Source organism: Elephantulus edwardii, unplaced genomic scaffold, assembly GCF_000299155.1.
Source record: "Elephantulus edwardii isolate Elephantulus edwardi_28Jun2011 unplaced genomic scaffold, EleEdw1.0 scaffold00027, whole genome shotgun sequence".
Lineage (NCBI taxonomy): Eukaryota > Metazoa > Chordata > Mammalia > Macroscelidea > Macroscelididae > Elephantulus > Elephantulus edwardii.
The window spans coordinates 9,982,160-10,000,512 of NW_006399777.1; the positions used below are offsets into that span (position 1 = coordinate 9,982,160).

The 18,353-nt window shown below is 47.6% G+C and overlaps 1 protein-coding gene and 1 pseudogene across 2 annotated transcripts in view; both read left to right on the forward strand.

The window, feature by feature from the left end:
• The window catches only part of UBE2E1 (ubiquitin-conjugating enzyme E2E 1), an 80,258-nt gene that overhangs the window by 46,457 nt on the left and 15,448 nt on the right, over window positions 1-18,353 (forward strand). The window lies entirely within an intron of this gene.
• LOC102865474 lies at window positions 1,985-8,227 on the forward strand (annotated as a pseudogene).

The following is an 18,353-nucleotide window of genomic DNA, read 5'->3' on the forward strand; positions in this document are numbered from 1 at the left end:
AATTTACAGAGACTTTGGATTTCTATTCATTCATTGTTGCACATTTCTCCCTGCCCACCCCTCCCCACTCCAGTACACTCTTCTCTTTGAAAAGTAAAAGAAAAATTCTTTATTGTTTTACAATCCCTCCCCCCAGGTCCACTCCACTATGCAGACTTCGTTCTGGGCTCCTGTCACGACAATAATACCTAATCATATATCCCTTTTAAACACTTGTCTCTCTCATCTTTCTAAGGCTATACTGTTAGAAATTGCATTTCTAAAAAGTCCATTGGATTTGCAAATGAAAAGATACGTCTGTGTCTACTAGGGAGGAAAACACAGATGTTCTATACTCACACTCACACCTTTGTTGTAGTGGGAAAGTGCCTTCTCTGTGTTTTTCTGTCGCTGCCCTAGATCTTTTTGTTTTGTGGAAGCGGGCTTGGGGGTATGTGGTTCAGGGTTCTGCTAGGAGAGGGAGGGGGGAAGGTGTTATGGCTGGGAAAACTGGGCTTCATCTTAGTGGGTGTGGGCTTTTAAAGAGGTGCACACGATTTACTTGTACTTTGATGACCCCTGTGACTAGTAACTTGAAACACAACAACTACATAAAAAGATATAGGATGTAACTTTTCATTTGCATGTAAAAATCAGAACCAAACCCAGTGCTCTGGAACTGATTCTGACTCTCAGCCACCCAGTGTTCGAGGCCCTGCAGCCCCTCAGCCCCTGCCCGTCATCCTCTGGAGGGGGGCTGGGGGTTCAGGAGATGGCCTTTCTGGTTAGCAGCACCACTGTGGGGTCACCTGTGACTCCTAGCGACCCTGAGTACAATAGCCCTGAAAAACCAAGCCCGCTGGGGGTCGCTGTAAAAATGTAGTATCATTAACTCGAGGGGATTGTGGAAATTTATCCAGAAATTGTGCCCTGTAGCTCTCCAGAACAGCTGCACCCGCCCCTGTCCAGGAGTCCCCGGAGCTCTGTGCCCTTTACCGTGCTCAGGCCTGTGATTTTACTGGCTGTAGGTACGCCTTTGAGCTGTGGTGCTGGAGAAGAGTGTTGAATGTACCATGGACTGTCAGAAGAACAAACAGGTTCATCCTAGAGAGGGTGAAGCCAGGCTGCTCTTTGGAGTCAAGGATTCTGAGGCTTCATCTGACATACTTTGGACATGTTGTAAGGAAGGACAGGTCCTTGGAGAGGGACATCATGCTTTGGAGGGTGGTGGGACAGTGCAGGAGGGGAAGACCCTCTATGAGGTGGATTGATTCAGTGACTGAGGTAATCGGATGGACGTGTCGGAGACAGTGCGATTGGCACAGGTCAGAGCAGAGTTTAGGGCTGTTGTACATAGGGTCACTGTGAGTTGCAAGTGACTCAGATGCACATAACAACACAAAGTATAAAATGGAGTTAGTCGTTTTATATGCATTTCTCGAATTCGGCCACGTATTGGCCTCTTGTTCTCTCCTTGGTAGTTTCTGTGTATCCTTTTCTGTATATTTCCTCTTCATAGCATTTCCCTATTTTGGTTCCTTTTTTCTTCTTACAAGATTTCCTTGGACACTTTGGGTGTTAAACATTTGTTCTAGATTTTGAAATATCTTCTCCCCCTTTGACTGTAGTCCGTTACTTTATAGAAGGTTATGGTGCAGATTGGCTTCATTATAAAGTTAATGCACTTCCACTTTGTTTGTTTGTTTGTGGGAACTCTGAAAATGTACTCAGAGCCTAAATGTGGGGAAAATATGTCCACAATAGCTAGACAAAAATCTTGGAAAGAAGAGTGAAGGATGGAGCATGAGGGTGGGAGTGCTGTGTTAGCCTGATGACTCACCCCAGTGTTGCACTCTTTATACTCTTTGCCTTGACCTTGGAGTCGGTTTTGTACACCAGTGAAGCTCACTTAAGAAAGCATCCAGGTGGAGGAAGGCGGCAGCCCGGGAGCAGCGTGGACGCTCGTGGCGCCGGCTGGGGTATCACCACGGGCCTCGACCCGGAAATGGTGCTGCTGGCCAAGCACCTCCTGAAGCCGTTGCCTGCGGACAAGCAGCTCGGGTCGGGGCCCTTCCTGGAGGCGGTGTCCCACCTGCCGCCTTTCTTCTGTTGCCTCAGGTCCCCAGTCTTCAGTCCCATCAAGGCAGACATAAGTGGCAACATCACAAAAATCAGGGCCGTGTATTGACACCAACCCTGCCGAGCATCCTGGAGGGTGGAGAAGGAGCAGTACGGAGCAGAGTGGCCAAAGTTTGGGGCACGCTGGCGCTGATGTGGCTGAAGAGGGGTCTCCGCTTCATCTAGGTCTTCGTGCAGAGCATCTGTGATGGGGAGCGAGATGAGAACCACTCCAGCCTCGTCCGCGTGAACACCACCAAGGCCTACGAGGTGGCTCTCGAGAAATACCATGGCTGGATCGTGCAGAAGATCTTCCAGAGACCCAAGACGTCACCTCAATGCCTTAATTGTCTTCCCAGCACTACAGAGAGTATTTTTCCACTTGTTGGGGCAGACACCCCCCCCCAAAGATTTCATGTGTATGAAGAAAAAACAAACAGACAACTCAGTGAGGAACAATTGGTGATTTTTATGCAGAAACTAAATGATCCTTAATAAAGAAATCTCTATTTTGAAATTTAAAAAAAAGCATCTAGGTAAACACGTGTGTGAGTAGAGTTGATGTTCATGGTTAAGGTAGCACCAGTGAAGAGATGATGGGGTGAGGATGACCTTTTAAGTAGACGCTGAAGGGGAAACGGGCATGCCAGATGGATGCAAATAAAACCGAGTCCCTGCCTGGTAGCGTATTTTGAAAGTGAAGACCTACAAAAACTAAATAGAAGAGAACATGGGATGTGCAGGCTGAGAAGACATACACATAGCTTCCCAAGCAAAAATCTCAAGGCAAACTACATTCTAGCATGTGAAATGAAAGGCTTTGAATCAGTGGGCATAATAGTTTCTCCTTCCTACTTTTCCCCTGAAGCTGTGTCCGGCAGCACGCAGGGGAACAGGGCTCAGTTGGCCTCCAGAGATGTTTGTTTTGTGTGCAGAGAAAACGTGGCTTTTGTTTGTTTGGGATGTGTTCCAGGCTGTGAGAGGTGAAAACTTCATGGGACGATAGGTCTCCCCTCTTCAGAAGCTTCTGTAGGGAAATACCTTCTACACCAGTGTTTCTGAATTTACCACCCATGTTGGATTCAATTAGGGTGCTTGTTAAAAACACAAATTTCTGTTATTTTTCACCACTCCTTTCGTTTGAATATATGAGGTGGGAGAAATGTGCATTTGAGAAAAAAAACTGTATCTAGAGCAGGAGTCAGCAAACCTTTTTTAGGGAATATTCAGATAGTAAATATTTTAGGCTTGGACTGTTCCTTCTAACCACAGACAATATGTAAATGAATGAGCATGTCTGTATTTTAATAAAACTTTTTATTTGTGGGCACTGATGATTTGAATTTCATGTAGCATGTCACAAAATATTCTTTGTCTTGCTATTTATTTCCATTATTTTAAATTGTAAAAATAGTTCTTTGCTCCTAGGCCAAACAAAAATAAGAGTAGGCCAGATTTGACCTACGTAGGTCCTGGTTTGCCAACGCCTGCAGAAGGCTGCCCAGGTAACCGAAGCTTGAAACCAGGCTGCTGGGTCATCTGACGCGATTATCCGTTACTCTGTGTTATTTTGAGAAGTTGTAGTGTCGGTGCAGTGCAGGAAGGGAGGGGCTCTGGTGGAGCAGTCTGCAGTTGCACTGTTAAGCAAAGGTCAGGTCTCTCCCGGTTTGACTCCACCAGTGGCCTAACAGGAGGGAGATTGCAGGCTCTTTGGCGAAGGCTTAAGTGGGGTTGATGTGATACAAAATCGGTGAAAGATAGTAAACTCTCCTGGTTAAGGTTTAAGTGGGGTTGCTGTGAGACAGAATCGGCATGACCACAGTCAGAGAGAGTTGAAGGAGGGTCTGTGGCGATGCTCGGCTTAATGAACTTGGTGGCTAACCAGGTCCCAAGTTCAGGTTCCCCCAGAGGTGCCTCAGAAGAAAGCTTGACAGTCAGCTCCCGAGAAATGGGACAGAGAGAGCTCTTTGGGTTACGGTTCCGTGCCGACACTAATGAAATCGCCACGGGTCTGAATCGCGCTGACAGGAACTGAGTTTTTTAATGAAGAAAGGTTTTCCCCGTGTCCCAGGAAGGGGCAGCTGGATCTTCTAGTCTAATGTAACATTTACCTTCTTAATGCTTCTTAGCATGTTCAAGATAATGGGAATGGAAGCCAAGGAGTTTAATCTATATTTAATACGTCCTGAAGTCTCTCTTTTGAGGCAGGATTATTAAAGATGAAAAACAGAAACAGGTCTTTTTGCCATCTGAAGCTTAAATACTATTTTGAGATAGTTTGAAGGCAGGGAGGTGTGCTGTGTGAGGTCAATATGTTAAATCGTGTTCTTATATATTTTGAGACATTAATATAAGCCAATTCTTGACTTGTAAAGGGGGAATTTATTATATGAAATTACCATCATTTCTTTACATTGGTGGAATGCCCTTTGCAAAAAGGATAAATTTCCTTTTTTCCGTTGGTTCAGATGTAACATGACCGTATAATTATTAATAATTGCATCAGAGTAGCAGGCATAAACCAACACCAACTGTTTACCACACATACATAACACTATTTGAATAAAAAGTAGTTCAGTCTTTTTACTTTCTGGGTGAGAAGGAAGACATCCAGTAGAACATGATTATGTTAGAATGCATATTTTAGCAAGGTGGGACCAGTTCTTGGAGAGGGACATCATGCTTGGGAGGGTGGAGGGACAGCGCAGGAGAAGAAGACCCTCTATGAGGTGGATTGATTCAGTGACTGGGGTAATTGGGGAGGTGGTAGGTGTGTCAGAGACAGTGAGATTGGCACAGGATAGAACAGAGTTTAGGGCTATTGTACATAGGGTCGCTATGGGTTGCAGGCTACTCGAGGACACATAACAACAAGATGACCATGTTGGAAATGAAATTTCTTTTTATCCTCAAGGCTAGAAAAATTTCTAAAATATACTTTCTATGTCTTTGTCTATATATAGCATATATGATTTTTTTTAACCTCTGTTGATAATGAATGCACCCGGAAGAAAGTTCATACAATATAAAAGTGTAATCCAAGCCATGTTAAACCAGTAGAAGTCTCACGTCCAGCCTGTTCTGGCCTCCTGTGTGCGTGTCACAAACTGTCAAGGTGACCGACTACATTCTGTCATCCCCGGGAACAGAGAAGCCCTCCCGCCTTCTGTCCTCTCCCCTCTCGTAAGCGCATATAGTAGTAGGTTTTACAGGCTGGTCCCGCAATATCTGTGGCATCATTTAATACACGAGAAACCACGGGACGGGAGTCTTGAGACTCCGGACTGTGCACTTGAATTGAGGGGTTGTTGCTTGTGGGTGCCGTCCGGTCAGCCCCGCCCCAGCAGCCTTGTCCACGCACACTGCTGGGCTGGAGCCCACTGATGCGGTCACTGTGTGGGTCCATCTGCTTGAGGGCCTTCCCCCTTTTCTCTGGCACCTCCTGATGGGTGACATGCCCCAAGTAGAGGAGCTGGCGTTTCACCAACCTTGTCTCTAAAGGTGCCATGTCCTTGTTACGTACCATCAAGTCAGAACGGACTCATGGCTGACCCTCCAGCCAGTTCTCAGCGGCAGTAAATCCCACAGGAGGGTTTTCTGCCCGTCCCTCTTCTGTGGAGCAGCTGGTGGCTTTGAACTGTGTACCTGTGGGTTGGGAACGCAGCGCCTTTCCGCTGAGCTACCAGAGCTCTTGTGGTATCATGTTGTTGTTAGGTGCTGCAGAGGTGAGCGTGACTCGCCGTGACCCTGTCAGCAGCTGACCCGCCCTTGTCCTGCCCTGTGCGGTCCTCCCCATCCCTGCCCATTGCTGCGGTCACTGGGGCAGTCCTCCTCATTGGGGATCTTCTCTCTCTCTGTGATCCCCACCGACTGACAGGTAGTGACTGCTGGAAGCACCTTGGCTGCGACTCAAGCCTGTCGCCACAGGGATTCTAGCACCAGCCTGCCCCTGCCCCCTGCTTTATGAAGGGGCAGCAACGGGGCAGCCAGATGGTCACGCTTGGGAAGAAGCAGCTTCTGGTGGATTCTGCAAAAATGTGTGAAATTGTATTGAACGGCTGGGATCATGGTGCTCCTTTTGTGGAAGACGTGTAAGTCCTGAACTTAGAGGAGAATTGAGTGACAGTGTGTCTGTTGTTAATGAGTCTTGTGGGGAGAATTCATTGCATAGAGAGGACCCACATTTGGGAAGTGTCATTTTTATTGCTTTATAGTTAGACTTACGTTGTAAGGCTTTCTTGGAAATGAAAATGGGAATTGTTTTCCACCCCACAGACCTCACGGGAGTGTTTTTTGAGTATGCATTTAGTACATAAATACAGTTGTTCTATAGTGGTGAGATTAAAGCCTGTCTTTGAGATAAAACGGGTAGAACTCTCCCTTCCCGGCCTGTCTCATTCCTCCTTGGCCTCATCTAAGGGGTGACAGTCGGTGGGCAGCAGTTCACCAGTCTTGTCAGTACATTGGGGTTTTGTTTGTTCATTTATTTTTCTTCTTCTTGTGTACCGTTGTATCAGATCCGACTGGCACAGGAGATTGCCCCTCCTTCTCCAGGGGAAGCATCTGGTGGATTCAAACCGTGCGTCTTTGGGATTGCAGAGCAGCTTCTTGCCACAAGGCCACCAGAGCTCCCTTCAATACCTGTTTTTCGTTTTATTGATATATACATCTTAATAATTGATGTTGTTGTTATGTGCCGTCGAGTCGCTTGTGACACATAGCGACCCTATGTACAACAGCCCTAAACTCTGCTCTATCCTGTGCCAATCGCAACATCTCCGATACACCCATCCCAATTACCCCAGTCACTGAATCAATTAATCTTTGTATTATTTGCACACATTTCAGTATTGTACCTTCATAGTGGGCTTTTCACAATGTTAATTTTGGCCTTTAAAAAAATGAAGCGATTAACTAGTTAGTATTGGAAAGTCTGTGTGTCGCTTTAGATTTTTGTGACAGCTGTTAACAGTATTCTGTTTAGTAGTCATCATTTCTTGGAAAGTATTGGCAGCTTGTTTTTACAATGAGCGATGATAAAGCGTTTAAGTATACCATTGCTTCGGTTCCACAGTGGTCCATTCCGATGGTGTCATCAACCCCACTTTCCAGATGAGAAAACCGAAGACGGAGTTAGACTAAACACACATGGTTCTGACTTAAGGTTCCTCTGTCCTGGCTTAGAGCGTGTTACTGAGTGAATTTCTGAAATCTTGTAAAGCTGTAGAAACCAGACATTTGAACCATCAAAGCCTCTCCACCCATCTGGATCACAATTAGAAAATCATTTCTGTGCGAAGGCGTTTGCTCCTGTGGCGTTGCCCAGCTCCACAGCTGCTGAGACATGGAGCTAAAGTTTCCTGCTAAATTTGTGCCTAGTTCTGACTGACTCACCCTCTCTTTTCCTTTTTTTTTCTTCTGCCCGTGAAACTACTCTGCCCTTTCTAGTCCCTTACCCCTTCCCTGAAGTGTCCTCTCTCTCTTGCACCAGGAAGCCCCCAGAAGCCCCTGTCCGTTTGTCCTATGTCTGACAGTGAGAGTCAAGTTTAACGTCCTGGTTGCCAAGCGAAGAACATTTCAAAGAGCTGGGCTGGTCAGTCCTTGACTACCAGGATAATGGAAGACCCTTTGAGCCTGGAAGAGCATTGGTGATCTTCAGGAGAAGAGTTTAAATTGTTCCATGTTGGAGCCAGGCAGGATCGGATTATAAGTGGAAGCAGCAGGAAGTTGGCACTAAGAGGCTACAGAAATCTGGAGCAGCAGCTTCCTGAAATGACCCGGAAAAAGAAAAGAGGAGAGAAGATAGGGTTTGGGCAGAACTAGAGTTTGAGAGGAGCAGGGAACACTAAGTTGGAATGACAGCACATTCAGTGCCTTAAAGTGTTGTGTCTCCTTTGGATGCCATCAGATTAGCTGTGTGTACCTGTCAGTTCAGAACTACACTCAGGTTATTTAGGACAGAGTTGGGCACCGGGAGGTTCCACTTCACCTGCCCCTCTGCAGGCTCTTCCTCCCCATCCGTGTGGTGGTGTCCGGGGGTGGAGACAGGACTTGGTGGTGGTGGACAGTTCTAGGGGCTCTGTGCTGCCTCTTTGTGGGCCTTCTGCGTCGGAAGACTTCCACTCTCTGATCCTGAGTCACAGTGGGCTCCCAAGGACCAGAGAGCAGAGCCCCACGCAGGCCTCCTGTGCTGGTCCCTCCTTGGCCCTCCTATGGTCACTGCTCCAGCAGCTACCACCCGGGGCTGGAAGAGCTGCTACCCACGTCCAGTAAATTCTCAGTTTCAGCACATAGGCTGGTGGAGGGCAGCTGTAAAAAAGAAATGTTTTCCTTTTAGTTGTTGCGGATGTAAACAGCATAACATAGTCCCTTCCCAGCACCTTCCACTGGCATTGGTGACAGTTTGAGCTGTGGACCACTTTTCTTCTCCTTTGGTCTGTTGTTGGTCCCACCTTTATTAGCCTGAGCTCAGGGCTCCTGAAGCGTCCAGTCTGACATTTCCCATCACTTGGCAGATGCTGAGGAATTTAAAGAAATAACATATGAGCAAGAGCCTATGGTGATGAAGGAAGAAGTTCAAGCTGCTTTGAAGGAAATAGCAAAAAGTAAGGCCCCAGGAATAGATGGTATACCAACTGAAGTATTTCAGATAACAGATGTTGCCCTGGATGTGCTCACCAAGTTGTGCCAAGAAATCTGGAGAACAACCACTTGGCCAACTGACTGGAAGAGATCTATATTTGTTCCCATTCCAAAGAAAGGTGACCCAACTGAGTGTGGAAACTACAGAACAGTGTCATTGATTTCACATGCAAGCAAGATTCTACTGAAGATCATCCAAAAACGATTAGAACAGCACATCAGCAGAGAATTGCCGGAAGTCCAGGCTGGGTTTAGAAGGGGTTGTGGTACTAGGGATATTGTAGCTGATGTTAGATGGATCTTGACTGAAAGCAAGGAATACCAGAAGAACGTCTATCTGTGTTTCATTGATTATGCAAAGGCATTTCACTGTGTGGATCATAACAAACTGTGGCTGACTCTGAGAAGAGTGGGAGTCCCAGAACATTTAATTGTGCTAATGCGAAACCTATACTTGGACCAAGAGGCAGCAGTCAGAACAGAGCAGGGTAACACTGCATGGTTCAAAATTGGGAAGGGTGTACGCCAGGGATGCATCCTGTCTCCATACCTTTTCAACATCTATGCAGAGCAGATTATCCGAGAGGCTGGGCTCTATGAGGAGAATTGTGGCATCAGGATTGGTGGAACATCTATTAACAATCTCCGTTATGTAGATGACACAACCCTGCTTGCTGAAACTGAGGAGGACCTCATGCACTTGCTGCGAAGGGTCAAGGACTGCAGCCTTCAGTATGGACTAAGGCTCAATGTCAAGAAGACAAAGATTCTCGCCACTGGACCAATTAGCAGCGTCAGGATGGATGGCGAAGAGATGGAGAGTGTTCACAGCTTCAGTCTGCTCGGCTCCACAGTCAACACTCTTGGTACCAGCAGTCAGGAAATCAAAAAGCGTGTTGCGATGGGAAAGTCTGCTGTTAGGGATCTCTCAAAGGTACTCAGAAGCAACAGTGTCTCTCTGGAGACTAAGGTGTGCCTGATACAGGTCATGGTATTTGCAATCGCTTGTTATGCATCAGAGAGTTGGACAATGACTAGGGAGGACAGAAGGAGAGTGGATGCTTTTGAGCTGTGGTGCTGGAGAAGAGTACTGAATGTACCATGGACTGCCAGGAAAACAAACAGATTCATCTTGGAGAGGATTAAACCAAGCTATTCCTTGGAGGCAAAGATTCTGGGGCTTCGTCTGACATACTTTGAACATGTTGCCAGGAGCGACGGGTCCTTGGAGAGGGACATCATGCTTGGGAGGGTGGAGGGACAGCGCAGGAGGGGAAGACCCTCTATGAGATGGATTGATTCGGTGACTGGGGTAATCGGGATGGGTGTGTCAGAGGCAGTGTGGTTGGCGCAGGATAGAGAAGGGTTTAGAGCTGTTGTGCATAGGGTCAGGGTTCGACGGCACATAACAACAACACTGCCAGTGGATAGGCGGGTCTTCAAAGGACACAGCAAGGCCAGGCACTCTGAGTTAAGAAGCTAACGAGCAATTTGATTTTAAGATCATTTTAATTTTAAGACCACGTCAAGGGTGTTTTTGGTCTAAGGTTTAAAGATTGTCTCGGGGCACTGATATCCGGCCTCACTGGCTCTCCCCTGACCACCGAGTTTGTTCTGACTCACAGCCGCCCTCTGTTGGGTTTCTGAGGGTGTCGGTTGTTCTAGGGGAAGTGACCCGTCTTCCTCCAGTGGGAACACTAGTGGATGTCAAACTTGCTGTTCATCTGGCAGCCTGGAAGGTTTCCCGCTGCACCATCAGCCCGTGGAAATGTGAAGGTCTGGTTTGCAGTCTCGCTGCTTTGACCAGGGATTTTTTATCAGAATGTTCAGTATTAATCACTCGAAACCATCCAGTTATTTTGGATTGATGACAGAGAGCATCGATGATGCTTGCGGTTAGCCATACTGCCCTCCTTCCTCCAGGCAGATAAGCCCAGGTGTGTGTTGAATGTTCACTTGGGAGCCTGTTAAGACAGCAGGCAACACCCACCAAGACTCCATGGGGTCGGGGTAGGGAGGGCTGGGGTGTGGGAAAGTAAGGGCGGGTTCACTGGGGACTCAAAGAAATAATGTACAGGAATAATTGTATAAAACACAAAGTACTATTTAAAAGGAGTATATGATTATGTATTACTTGCATGATAGGAGTCCAGAATAAGAGCTGCATAGTAAAGTGGACTGGTCAGGGGGGATTGTATAGCAATGAAATTATTTCTTTTTTTCAAAGAGAAAAACAAATAGGGAGAGGTGGGCAGGGAGGAAAATGTGCAACAGTGAATGAATGGAAATCCAAGTTCTCTATAAACTTTGATTGAAATCTCCATTTTTTAAAAAATGAACTAAGGCAACATGTCTGGATAAATGCAAGATTGGCTTTTTAACATCTTTCCCTAAGTTAGATTTAGGTATATTTAAATTTTAAACTCTCTCAGAGCACAGAAGTTTATAAAAATTGTAAATCCTTTTTTAATTCCTAAATAAAAATAAAGGAGGAAAAAGAAACTCATTTTAAAAAGTGTTTGTAATTGATTCTACCCAGAAATAGAGCAAACAATCTTCACCATCAGTGATTTCTGCAAAGACTAATTGTAATCCTAAGAATGTGAGTCCGCCTTGAGTCTAGGAAAGTTTGTCCTTCTATAAATAAACAAAAAATTAGTCACCTTTTTCCTAGTGGTTATATTAGCCATATTTTAATTTGTTTTTTTACTTAGCATTTTATGACTTAATATTCTGTAATTTAATATACATTTATATTGTTGTTGTTGATTGCCTTCGAGTTGAGCACTACTCATAGCTACCCTATAAACAAAAGGCCTGAAGCCCCTCTACAAGGGTTTCCGGAGGCATGTTGTTTAGGAAGTGGATGACACTCCTGCTTCCAGATATCCATATAAGTATATTTTTTTAAACCCCCACAGAGTACATGTACAAAATATGATATAGATGAATGATGGTATGCAGACCTGTAAAATTTTTTTTAAATCCTACATTTTAGAGCAGCAAAGCTTAGCATGCTAGGAGACCACCTGAGTGGGGTGTCTGTGAAACCATGACCCTTCACCCCAAACCTAGAAAGCACATCCCAGGAGGAGTTTGCTTGTATGGAAGCAGCCTCACCAGCGGCTCTTTTCTTGTTGCTTCTGCAAATATATTTAACACACAGCTTTGGTAACTCACCTCTCTACAGCTCTCTGTAATTTCTTGCAGGAGCTCTGGTGGCCGGGTGGGCTAGCAGACGCACTGCCAACCCAGAGGCACACAGTTCAAATCCACGAGCTGCTCTGTGAGAGAAACATAGGCCCTCTCCTCCTATGCGACTTGCAGCCTCTGGAAACCCTCTGGAGGGTTGGCTGTGGATTGATTCCGATTCACTGGCACATAATAATGTCATTTATTGACAGCGGTTACCATCATCAGCTGCCTAGAACCGCTGGGTTTTCTTTTGCCTTGCCAGGACATTAACAGCAAAATCACTGTGTCTTGTCATCAGTAGTTTATAAGAGAGGTTTTGTGTGTGGTTTGGGTTTTGTTTGTTTAAATCCTAAAGTATGAAGAGTTGATCTCAGAGTGAATGAAATCTTCAGTATGTTAAGATTTGTGGAAATGGCCATGCATTATCCCCCACATTCTTTGCCCTCTGATGTCTGCCCTTGTGCCCGGCTTGCTGGCCAGGGCCTCCACCCTGCAGCGCCCAGACTGCTCTTTTTGGAAAGCTTGTTCATGCTTCCTCCTCCTCCTCCTCTTATCTCGATGGGATTTCTCTGTGATAAGTGTGTGTGTCCGTGTCCCCCCCCCCCCCCCGAGGGTCTCCACGGGTTGTGGTGGACTTGAGGTCACCCACCAACAGCAGCATGCTAGCCTGGTCCTCGTGATTGAAAGGAGGAGAGTTGTGGTTGAAACCTGACAGTCAGGTGTGTGTGTTTGTCTGTGTGCACACGCTTACGTGAGAGAGGGGAGGACGGGCCCCCGTGTTGAATGTTACCTTGGCCTCCGTTTGAAGCCTGCCTGCTTGAGCTCACCTCTAGACCTCCTCTGCTCTTTCCCACCTCTCTCATTTTACCTTCTGTTGTAAGCACTTACCGTTGCCCCCTCTCCAGGTGGGGCTTTCATAACACTGGAGCCAGCCTTGACCGCTGTTGTGTGTTTTTTCTGTCCGTCGGTGCTGTTGGGTCAGCAGTGACTCGCCGAGTCCTGGCCGCGTCCCAGGTCACAGATGGGAGCACTGCCCAGGGACCCTTGCTGCGGCCACTGTTTCTGGTCAGCATCTTGGCAGTAGGTGGTGGGTGGAAGCGAAGCCCACCGTCACCATCACCTCACAGCACTCTGACCAGTCAGTGCCTGGGGCCGCGTCCGGGTCAGCCCACTGCGAGGCTTCGCCTTGGCCTGGGGAAGCCTGGTTCCTGGACAGGGCGGCCTCTAATCCTTGACCTACTTTCTATCTCTTGGAGCTGGGCTTTTCGCAGGTAGTGATGTGTCTGTAGCTGTCCTTTCAGTTTCTTTTTAAAGCCTCACTTCCTTTTACCCTGCAGGAGGGCACGGTGGGGTGTGGCAGTGCCCTGCACCCAGCCCACCGCCTGTGTCCCCTCCCTGAGCCCCTGCCCCATACTTGTCCATCTTAGCCTCATCCTCTGACTCATGGCTCCGTGTCTGCCTGTCCTTTCCAGGCTCTGTCCCTCGGAGAAGCCCAGGGACACCTCACTCAATGCTCAGTGACGCTGGTTATCAAGTAGAAACAGGCTCAGCGAGGCAGAGGGTCGGGTCCAGCCTCAGCCACAGGATGGCTGCCACAGGACGGCTGGGCGACCTTTGTCATTGTTGGGAGCCCTGCTTGGAACGAAGCCCCACCTTATTTGCACCCCTGTATTGAGCCGGACAGTCGTCCCAGGTCTTCCTTACTCACTGTCCAGGGGGAAGATGATTTAACCTAAGATTGCCCGGCGTGGGGCTGTGCTCCCGCAGGTCGCAGGCTGCAGGCGCCCATGCCTGGGTTTTAAGCCCCTGCATGGTCCGGCCATGGTGTGCACATCTAGCCAGAGAGGGTCTTTCTCCCTCGCGGTAATAACAGCTAGTGGTGCAGACGGCTCCGTGCTAGACAACCAGTTGGAAGGTTAGTTGGTGGTTTGGGCCCCCTGCACCAGGGGAGGCAGGCCAGGCAGGGCTAAATCTCGGCAATGAAAATCCTCCTCTGCCCGCCTGGCACGGCCCTGATGGCCCAGCACCTCGCTGGCACCTGATAACAGGGATGTATGGCTTGTTTGTTTTTATTGTTTACTGTTGGGGTGGAGTATCTTTTTATTATACATCTATATTATTTTATTTCTATAATTTCTATATTATTTATATATATATATATATATTTTGTTGTTATATACTGTCCAGTCGGAACTGGCCCATAGCTGACCCTCCAGCGTGATTTCAGAGGCAGTCAGTTGCACAGGAAGAGATTGTCCATCTTTCTCCTGTGGAGCAGCAGTTGGATTTGAACCGTGTGCCTTTGGGATGGTAGCACAGTTTCATGGTACATATAATGTGCCGTATTGTGTATCGTCAGCAGTACTGTGATGCCATTGTTAAGATAGAAAATGATACTCTTGTTGTTGTGTACTGTTGAGTCGGCATCAACTCACAGCTGACCCTCCACCAGAAAAGCCCATAGAACATAGAAGCACATTGTCCGTATTTCTTCCACCAAGCAGCTGGTGGATTTGAACCTCCGGCCTTTGAGTTGTCCCCACAGATCCTTACCACCAGATTTTCCTTGATCTAACCCTCTGTTGTGACTCGGTAGAATACTGTTCTTTTCTACTCTGCCTGCTTGATGCCTGCCACTCCTGCCTACTTGACCTGCTGATGAGGTGAGGCAGCGTGTCCTGGGCGCTGGCCTCGTGCATGAGGGGAGGCGAGGGGTGTCCTGGGTGCAGGTGGGAGGCTTTCTCTTGGCAGAACTGCTGGAGGAGGAGGCACCTGGTGGGTCCTTGGCAGCCTGCTCTCACGGCTGCCTTCCCCCTGGCTCTGTGGTGCCTTCACTGTGCCAGGGGACACGTTGCTGGCCCCTGATGGTCCTGTGGCCCTGGGGCTCGCTGGCAGCTGCCTTGGACCGCACCTCTCCAGCCCCGCTGCCTTGCTGCACCGTCCTTCCCGGGTGATTGGCGCTTTGTCATCTGTCCCGGGCTGCATGCCTCCTCACGGTTCTGTAAGCGCACGCTCACAGAAGCCTGCCGTGACCAAATATTGACAGGGCCTTTGGTTAACCAGAGCTCGTAGAGATGCAATTAGTGGTCACAAGTGCGCAGTGTCGTAGTGGCTGTCCCATAATTTTATGTTGATAAACTTACCTCATGCCTGTGTTTTTCACAATGAGCCTGTTTGAGTTGTTAAACTTATCTCAGCGCGTTGAACCAAGCTGCCAGGGGAACTGATTAAATCTATTTTTTTTTAATCCCTCATTTTGTTTGAATATGCTTCCTTCTAATATGTTTACACTTGTATTTGCTGTAAGCTGTGAACCCATTTAAATAATTTTTAAAGAATGATTCTTTTTAACCTCAAAAATTAACCTAACCAGTACCTGAAATAACATGTAGGCTGTTTTTAAACTCTTGCATACAACAAATGAGTAAGAATGGTTAACCGTTTCTGAACTAAAGATAGATGGGTTTTTAATAGTTGTGTGTTAATAGTAAGTATTTAAGACTCATGACCTTGCGTGGTATGTCTTCAGCAATGGCGTGCTGCATAGCAGGGACGGGGTGGTGCCTGGGGGTCCCGTTAGCGGCTTGGCACTAGGTGGGCAGGCCGGCTGCAGGGCAGTTTGTTTCCTGTCTGATAGGTGAGGGGAGAGGGCGTGTGGACGTGTTGTGATTGTTACGTACGCTGAGGATCGATGGTTTATTACTATATCGAGATGATTGCCCCCAGGAACCGTCTGTCCCACTGCTCTTTTATTCCTGGCTGGTACAACTCTGTGGCATCTCCTTCTGCATCAAAGTTACCAAATATTTATTGAATACCTCTTAATTCAGGCTTCCTTCTAGCTGTTAAGCATGCAACACTGGCCACCGTGTCTCTGCTCTCATTTTTAACATGTCAGCTGCAGGAAAGGAGGAGAAGAGTGCACATGATTGAGGGGTTGGGGGACAGTGAAGCAGGGCGGGGATTGGAGAGCGAAGGGCAGCTTCTGTTTCTGTAGAGGGGTCACAGGCGATTTGTTTGGCCCGCTGTTTCCTAAGCTAGAACTTGAGGAAAGTGAGTGTGTGCGTGGAGGGAGAGTGTATGGTGGCCGGGATGTGAAGAGTGGCCAGCACCAAACACCAGCACTGCCGGAGCAGAGCAGGAGGGAGTAGACGCCGGGGTGGACCCCGCAGTGGTCGATGCTGCCGGAGCAGAGCAGGAGGGAGTGGACGCTGGGCGAACCCCACAGTAGTCATTGCTGCCGGAGCAGAGCAGGAGGGAGTGGACGCTGGGTGGGCCCCCAGGCAGCATCCCGTCTGCTGTCAGTTACGGCTCGTCTAGCTGTTCTTCAGTGAGATGAAAAGCTGGAGGAGAGTTTGAGAAGTGACAGATTGGAGTTGAGTTTTAAAAGATGATCTGATTGTCTGTCTGTGGAGACGAGCGAGCTCCAGAGGGAGGCCCAGAAGTGAGGAGGAGTTGGTTTTCCTGTTGTCATAAATTCCAGAGAGGCTCCCTCACAGTCCAGAGTAGTTCACTGTTGCTGAGGAGTTGGCTGTTTTTGTCAGTATTTCCTGTTTTCTGTTTCTTATGACAGTGTTTCTTCTTATTTCACTCTTGTAGAGCTATTTAAAATGTTAGTTCTCTTTGCTGGCCTTCAGGTGCCTCTGTGGTCTGTTCTCATTTACTTGATTCCAGCGCCCGCTGTGTTCCTGCAGAGGACACACAGCTCAGAACCAGGAAGTTCTCCATTTAAAAAAAATATTATTATTTTGTGTGTGTACCATCAAATCGGACCTGACTGGTACAGGAGGAGATTGCCCCTCCTTCTCCAGCAGAGCATCTGGTGGATTCGAACCACGTACCTCTGGGAGTAGAAGAAGCAGTTCAGCTTCTTGCCACTAGGCCACCGGAGCTCACTAAAGTTGTGCGTTTTGAACATGTCCACTCTCCCTGCTCCCTTTAAAAAAAACCTATTCTGCTTTCTAAGTACAATTTCAATACCATTAGACTATCAAACCTTCCCAGTTCTGCTAAGAATAAACGTCTCTACCAAGTAGTGTTGGAAGCAGGAGTGGCATCCACCTCCTAAACAACATGCTTCCAGAAACTCTGTGACCTTTGATAAATGTCAGTAGTTGTAGAGGAGCTTCAGGCCTTTTGTTGATGGGGTCGCTGTGAGTCATGCTTGGCTCAAGGGCAGTCAGTAACAACAGCTACCACCAAGTATTGACATGTAGGTTAAACTGTATGTAATAAATCAGCACCATTGGCTAATTGTTTGTTTGTTTGTTTGTTTGTTTGTCTGTCTCTGTGAGCCAAGATAGGATAATTTGGAAAAATAGCTAAAAGGCAGTGATAGGCCCCAAACCAAACTTCTGTCTAGTTGATTCCAACCCCCAGAACCCCCATCTGGTTTCCAGGGCCGCAAATTCCCAAAACCCTCAGCCTAACCACCAAGAAAGCAAAACTCCACACCACTGGGTTAATACAAAGAATCATGACAGGTAGAGAAGAGATTATTGAAGATTTCATTTTCTTGGATCCACATGCACCACCCGTGGAAACAACAGTCAGGAAATCAGAAGACCTGTTGTGTTGCCCTGGGGAAACGGATTGTCCGGGACCTCTTCAAAGTGCTTATGAACCGGGATGTCAGCTGAAGGCAGAAGTGAGCCTGATCCAGGCCATGGTGTTTCCATTACTTCCTGTGTGTCTGAAAGTTGGAAGACCAGAGGTGTGCCACGCCTCTGGATTGTGCACAAGAGGAGAGGAGTACTGAATGCTCCGTAAACTGCCCAGAGAAGAAACAAATCTGTTTTGGAGGAAGTGTATCCAGGCTGCCTCTCCGAGCGACAGTGGCAAAGCTGGGTCTCTTGTACTTCGAGCACATGTTGTCAGGAGGGATCAGTCCTGGGAAAAAGACAGCATGATGGGAAAAGCAGAGAAAGAGGAGACCCTCGGCAAGATGGAATGACAGTGCCTGCAGCATTGAGTTCAGGCAAAGTGGGGACTGTGGGGTGACACAGCATAGGGCAGGGTCCCTGTCTCCACGGTGACTGTAGCATTGGACTCGGGCATGGTGGGGACTGTGGGGTGACACGGCATAGGGAAGGGTCCCCGTCTCCACGGTTACTGTAGCATTGGACTCGGGCATGGTGGGGACTGTGGGGTGACAGGGCAGAAGGCAGGGTCCCCGTCTCTTGTTTGTAGAGTCATTGTGAGGAGTTACGGATCTGACAGTGTCTTAGACCCTCACAACAACAGGAACTGTGTCTTTTTAGTCTGGAAGCCCACGTCCTGTGGAATTGTCTTCAATGGTTTCAGCTTTGTTTGTTTGTTTTTTTTCTTCTGTTGAATCTTTTCTGAATTGCTCTTATTCACATCTTAGACCTGTATCTGTCATCGTTTCTCTCCTTTTTTTCACTGTTCCTTATTTTCAC